This window comes from Neophocaena asiaeorientalis, unplaced genomic scaffold (assembly GCF_003031525.2).
Source record: "Neophocaena asiaeorientalis asiaeorientalis breed wild unplaced genomic scaffold, Neophocaena_asiaeorientalis_V1.1 scaffold4, whole genome shotgun sequence".
NCBI classification, from domain to species: domain Eukaryota; kingdom Metazoa; phylum Chordata; class Mammalia; order Artiodactyla; family Phocoenidae; genus Neophocaena; species Neophocaena asiaeorientalis.
This window is the reverse complement of record NW_020173682.1, coordinates 5,814,674-5,821,982: the sequence shown is the minus strand read 5'-3', so window position 1 is coordinate 5,821,982 and position 7,309 is coordinate 5,814,674.

Genomic DNA, 7,309 nt, shown 5'->3' with positions numbered 1-7,309 from the left:
AAATTGGAGAACTGATACCTGTTATTTACACAGGGGATATTTTCATTTTACTCTTTAGTATTTCAGATCTTTGCATATTTGAGGTTTGCAAGCCCTTCTTCAGTTGCCTGCAGACTGGATTTAACTTTTTAAATATTCACTTTCAATTGACTGCTTTTAGTCTCTCCTAGCTACAAATCACGTTGGTTTGTAATTGTTTCCTTTTGCGATAATCTGGACGGCACCGATAGGAACGTTTTCTTTGTGCGCACCTATCCCGTTGGATGTTTGACGGAAGGAAGTTCTCTCAGAGTTCCAGCTGCTCCAGGCGCTTAATCCATTGAGAAAACCACAAAAGCCAAGTTAGGTGACCGAGTGCGTCAGAATTGCTTGAACAGTTTGTGTCTGATGCATTCTGAGCAGGTGCTACTATCAATTACGGTTTGCCCCATAGGTGTTCCCGACAAAATACAGCGGTTCCACTGGTTTGGAGGACTTTGTGAATGTTTTTGGGGGGCGCACTACTTAGTAAACGATCTACTTAATTTCCCTGGATGAAGTTAATTTAGTTATTACTCTGTGGGTCACAGTCCTCATGAGAAAACACTGCTGCAACACCAACTCTCTCCCTTCCTTGCACCCAATTCATTCCGTGGATGTTGCCCTCACTGCTGACAAAAAAACAGACCCTCGATCTGAGATCCAATGCAATAATGAAATTAAATGCTCTTTCAAGTTTTGACAACTCTGTATTTGAGGTACAGTTTTAGACTAACCACAACTTAGAGCCTCTAATTGTTAATTTGCTAACACCGCACGCTTCTGCAGTGCGGTGGTATCGTTCGCTTGTCTGCCCTTCCAGAAATCTGGAGATAGAATTGGGAAGGGGGACAGAGCTGAGTTTAACCAGACAGTAGGGTTTACTTGCAGCAAGGCCACCATTTTCCAGTGGTTCTGCTTTGTAACCTTTAGAAGTTTTTGTTACTTGGGGAGGGCTACCAACCTTACAGCCGCAAGCGTTGCCCTTTATGTGAATGTGAGTGTGGATAACCAGATGGGCATTGATGAGCAATCTGGGAGACACTTTGAATGAGCAGTGAGGTAACGTCTCAAGGCATTTAAGGAGATTCCTCAAGACTTCAGGGAGACTCGTCTACCTGGTAGCCAGCGGCCAGATGGCCTCTGGGGGCTATTTCAAATTGTATTTAGTTGCCTGTATCTCGCAGCCGTTGCTATTGGACTAAGCCTGAGCAGAACCCTGGGAAGACGAGTGGATAACTGCTTATCACACACCGTAAGTATACACACAGGCCATGCTACAGCCAAACGGCCTTTGTAATCCTGGAGTGATTTTACATTTAACAAATTTCAGGGGGGCGTGTAAGTAGATGTTGGAATTTGTCAGTGATTTGTTTTTAGACACTTGAAGACTGTGTTAGTTGTGATGAATTAATCAGGTCGGAGGCTGTCGTGTGGGTTTACTCTGAAAGATCTCGCGTTACAAACCTAATGGGACAAAAATTGTGTTGGCGGTCAAAACCAAGAGGAATACAGAAAACTCCTTACCCCTGGTCTCTTCCCCTTGGCATTTCCCTGGGGACTAATGAGGACAGTGGAGAAACACCACACTTCAAGCCGTTTCTGCCTTTTCAAGCATTAGACATTCAGGTGGAAACCTTTTTCACTAAATGCAGTGGATGTAATTTTGATACCATAGACTTTAGCTCACGGTTGCCTTGGCGAATGGGCTATTTCTCACCTGGATTTGGGGATTAAACTGTGAACTCCTCGTGGGGAGGAGCTAGCATCAGTTACCTTTGTAGGTTTCCACAATCCAAGGAGAGAGTGAGATGAAGGACAGATCAAGGCTTCTTGTCAACAGGCATCTGAATTTAGACTGTCAGTAAATAAAGAAACATTAAAGCAGGTTGCTAGTGAGGCGAGAAAGCACTGAGGCGTGGCCCAATCCACTCAGGCATCCGCTCAGGCACCTTTTAACGTTAGCACAGCCTCCAGGTTAATTGAAGGAAACTGATTCTCACCAGAAAGTATATCCTCCCCCCACCATGCAACCAAGAGCTGTACTTTCATCTTAGTATTTTTAAATATCCAAGATTTGCATCAAATATGGTTTCTCTAAGGAGTCAGGAATAAGTGCCCGAGAGCTGTGCTCGTCACAAAGCTCAGGGATCTGGAACTCGCAGGTGGATACACTATTTCATCCGCAACTGGGGCAACTGGGGCAACTCTGGCGAATTCTTTTTCTTCTCCTGGAAATGAGCCTCTGACCAGATGCTATAGTAAAAGCAAAGAGTAGTCTGCTGTGTCTTTTATTCAAGGACACACCAAAAGTTATAAAGAAATTACCTGCCCCCTTCAAACGTCTAGCATTTTCATCTGAAAATGCTTTTACTTCAAAAGTCAAGTGGTTCTGGTGCATTCATTTACAGTTTTATAAATTTAGACTTTGTAAAGCTTTCTTTTATTACATTATTATATAGTTTCTATTATTGTAATATAATTATTATACTATTATATATTATACTAATATATGCAATATAATACAACATATGATATAATTAATATAGCATTAATAACATTAACTTTATTAATATATAAATATATTACTAGTTAATATAATTAATATACATAATGTAGTTGATATTTTATATTTCATTGTTTTTTATTATTATATAGTTTATTATATTATATATATATTATTTCTCTTAAGAAACTTAGTCATGCATAGATAAGTAACCAAAGGTAAATTTAAGATGTATGTGTAGAGGGTGATCATTCATGCCTTTCCAATCCTTATATTATTTCTAGTTTCCCATATTCCTTTTATTTATTTAAAAACATTTTATATGTACCTGTATTTATATTTTCCATGAGTCCTGGCTCAAAGCGACGTCAACCCGCTTCCAGCAGTGTTTGTTAGAAATACGAACGAAGTGTGGAAGAGAGGAACGCCATTTCTTCAAAAGCGGCACTGGTGTCGACCAGCATTTTCAAAGGCAAATTTTCTGCAAAACCTGCCGTGGCAAGATCCTGCGGGTCTCCCCTGGGACTCTTCGTGTCCGGCTACGATGTCACAGGAGGACAAAGCACGGAGGCGGCACTGCTGGCGGGAGCCGTCTGAAGGGGGTTGTCCGTCCCTGCGGGATGCTAAATGTCAAGGGTCATTTCCCGGTCCTGACGCTTGATTGTGAAGCAGGTTAGGAGGTCAGTCTTTCCGGGCGCTGGTTTGTGACAAGCACTAGAGGTGGACCATAAACCCCCGACATCCTCACCCACCTCGTTTAACCACAGGAGGCTGTTGGTTGGCATTTGTATGCAAATTGGGGTGAGTACCTAACAGGTGGCTTTGAAATGTTCAGTTTGTTTATCCCAACGTGGGAAGCCCGGCCTTTCCTCGGTGGGGGAAGATTTATGGGGCTCTTACTCGTGGCCCTCAGCAGTGAATGAAGTCCAGCAGTGACCGACACCCTCGGCGTTTTCATTCGCTCACGCTGGCCTTCGGGAGTGCAAGTGGCCGCTGGTCCCTGGACTGACCTGGACGGAGGGGCCCCCGGGAGCCGCCGGCTCTCTGGTGGTGGAGCTCCCCTCCACCCCTGCTCCCGGCTGGGCCTGAGCCACCAAAGCAGCAGGCGACCGAAAGGGGAAAACTCCTGTCTTCAGGATATCCATCACATAAACACTGTGTCTGGAAAAAAATAAATTGGCCATTTCCTTTGACTTCCTCTCCCCACCTATTCTGGGAAAAGGCCCCTCCTTCCTGGGCTTGAAGAAGATCTGCCATGAAGTCTCTCCCTAGGTGGGTCTTTGTGGGAACTTGCTTTAGTCAAAAGAAGTTGTTCAAAGTGCTGTCCGGACGTTTTAATCGTCTTTACGGGGGCCATGGTGGTATGGTTTTGGCTTGTGAGGGACCTGGGTTTGCATCCCGATTTGGCTTGTTAACCTGTGGTGGGACCTCAGCCTAACTCACCCCTGTTTCCTCACTGGCACGCGAAGATAATAATGTTCTCAGCACTTCGGGCTCTTGGGAAGGTTAACTAAGATAATGAAAATAAAGGTTTAGCTCAATCCTTTGTGGAGTTGTAAATGTTAGCCATTACGACGAGATGTCGTTCCTTCATAAACGCTCACAATGCTTAGAACAGACGCACAGGTGCCCGGGGGTCCACATGCCCACTTTACAGACCAAGAGACAGACTGGATAGTTTCAAAGATCCAGTGACGTGCCGTCGTTTTTATATGTGTGTCTTTAATTTGTGCAGGTTAACCTTCCATGTTTATAGTTTGCTCAAGACAGTAGGAAAGTACTTCATTTTAATTGAAAAAAATATGGAAACTGCAGTATCCCTTGTAGGAAAAGTTTACTTATTAGGAGCCATTATGATGTCTACATCAGCACGGAGCAGATTGTGTAACACTCTCCACAATCAGGGAGGGCATGTTATCTGCTCCCTGACAACAAATGCCTGTGTTTGCACATTCTGTAATGAACACACACCTCCCGAGCGTGCTAGTTTGCCTGGCTGACCTAGTGACAGAGGGGCCAGCCACAGTCCACAGCTTCGAGCCCAGGTAGCACAAGCACGTGGCCTGGCCCCCTGTTTTGCCACTCGGGGGTCCGTGTGCCGAGCTGGTGAGAGTCACCTCCACAGGAAGGCGAGAGGCATATTAAGATTTTGTTCCGGACCGTTCCTGGCTTCCATAAGCTCAGTGAGGACTGCTCTCATGAGAATCTGTGCTTCTACGGAATCTGTTGGCCTACACGGGTTCGAGCCCTGGTCCGGGAAGATCCCACATGCGGTGAAGCAACTAAGCCCGTGCGCCACAACTACTGCTCCTGAGCTCTAGAGCCCGCGAGCCACAACAACTACTGAGCCCACGAGCCACAACTACTGAAGCCCGCGCGCCTAGAGCCCATGCTCCACAACAAGAGAAGCCACCGCAATGAGAAGCCCGCACACCACAACGAAGAGTAGCCCCCGCCCGCCGCAACTAGAGAAAGCTTGCGCTCAGCAACAAAGACCCAACGCATCCAAAAAAATAAATAAAATAAATAAATTTATTGAAAAAAAAACACACTGCAGCTTTGATAGTAGGAGAACCAATCATAAATCCACCAATTTGTCATTTATTTTTCCTTATGAGGAATGTGGTGACACCGGTCGTCCTGTGTCTCTGAGTGTTCCTGTAGGCCAGCCTCGTGGGCATGTCACTTAAGAAGTTGACAGATCAGCGGGGCTTCCCCAGCCCGGGGCTCTGTCTGTGGGTCCCGTGTCGGTCGACACAGCGCCTTCATGCAGTGCCAGCCTCTTCCTGGGCCGCCTGCGTGTGAGAGGCGGATGGCAGGTGCAGCACGTCTCTCTTTAGCTCTGGAACCGTTCCCCCCATCCTAGGTCTTTTGCCCCTTGTTTCTTCAGACCCGCTTGGATGTGGCTTGCATTGTTAGTGATTAACGTCAGGCCCCCATCTCTCCCCCTAGGCTTGGTGGCTGGAGGCTACCTGAATTCGTAGGCCCAGGAACCACCAGCTGGATCTGGTCGGATGAGATGTTACAGGTTTTCTGGCCAAACTGTTGGCCCATAGAGGCAGCTGTTCAGGCTGTCAGCCCCTGGCTCCCCTGGCAGGGTGGTTCAAGCCCAGGCTGTCAGAGGGGGTGAGCACCCCGCCCTGGCCAGGCCTAGTGGGGATGTGCACCCCAGAAAGCCCACGGGCTTCTGCCGCAGGCTCCTTGATGCCCTGTGCCAAGGTGGGGTCTGGGCGGTGCTGGCCGCAGGCTGGTTGAGGACGCACCGCAGCCTTGGCAGCCCGCGGAGAGGGGCTGCAGAGCCCTCCTGCGTGCTCTGGCCCGTTTCTTGGGCAGCACAATGATCCCTGCACAGCGCAGGGATGGATAAAAGCTACCACAGCTACTGCTGTTTCTCTGCTAACATCTTTCTCCTGGCCCCTGTTCACTATGGTGCAACTATGATGAAGTCGGTTCTTAGTTTTTGAAAAAGAAGCCATTTGTTCAAAAATTCCACACTGACTAGTGAGACTGAGTCAATCATGCCGTCTTTCAGCTTCTTTTTTTTCATTTGTAAAATGAAAGTCACAATAACACTGTTTCCTTCCCACCTTAGGAGTATGCTGTGGGAACTCTGCACGGCTAGCAAGGCCTTCTGAGCTCCTTGGGAAAGGCAGTATAAAATAAAAATCACTGTCAAGGTACTATTTTGAAATAAAGAGAAAGATTCTCGTGTTTCTGTATTTTTATTTCTTTTATACTTTTTGTTCTATTACTCTTTCAATATCGGTTTTGAATCATTTCTCCTCTCTCTAATATTTATAATGAAACCATAAAATTTGCTTGAAGGAGACAGAACATGGTTTACATAGCAGTTACAAGGTTAGGGCCATCTTTCCTTTTTTCCACCAATACAAGCATTACCTGTTTGAAGTACTGTTTCTAACTGAATTTACATTTACAGAAAACCTCAGGCTTAGAATTTGGGCCAAGGTGGGTAGAGAGAAAAGTCCAAACAGTATAATTATCAAAAGTGGTAGCGGCACTGTTGAGTACAGTCTGAACCAAACATGCTGACTTTTCTTAATGTCCTGAATAAAAATGAAACAAAACAAGTTCAGTAACAACAACCAAAAAAAAAAAAAAAAAAAAAAAAAGACGCAACAAAACAAAAACCTCAGAATTCTGCTTAAAAATCACCTTAACCTTTGTACTTTTCCGCTACTTGAGGCAAGTATTGTATAGCAATGAAACTGTCTTTTGTTTTTGAAAATTTTCTGCAATTAGCTGAAATGTTAAGATTAGTAGGCTGTGTCATGGTTAGAACAAGAAGAAGAAATATTTATGTTTCTTGTTCACCTACACCTAAGTGTTTAGTATTTAAATATTGCAAATTGGGGTCTTTTTCTGCCTACCCCACTGCTGGAAGAAACTGACTAGATGGCTTGCCCAAGGCGGACGCCGGGAACAGGGGTTTCTGCCTAGGACTGCGTTCCCGGCCACATTCCCCTAATAATAGGTCCTGAGGGACTGTGAGAAAAATAAAATCGGGTTCACAACGTTTTATTTCTGAATGGAAGCTGGACAATGGCACTTTGTGTGAAACAGGGTCTCTACCTTTCAGGAAGGCAAAACCTCATGAAACCCAGATCACATTATTTCTGCCAAGTCTCACCTCATCCCTCCCAGTGGAGCCAGGAAGGAATTGTCTGCCTGGCCTATTTCTGGGGTTTGGGGGATGAGAAATTTCTTCTCGTCTTTCGAGGTTTGATTCCTTGAGGGAAGAGCCCATGTTTTATGTGTTGTTCT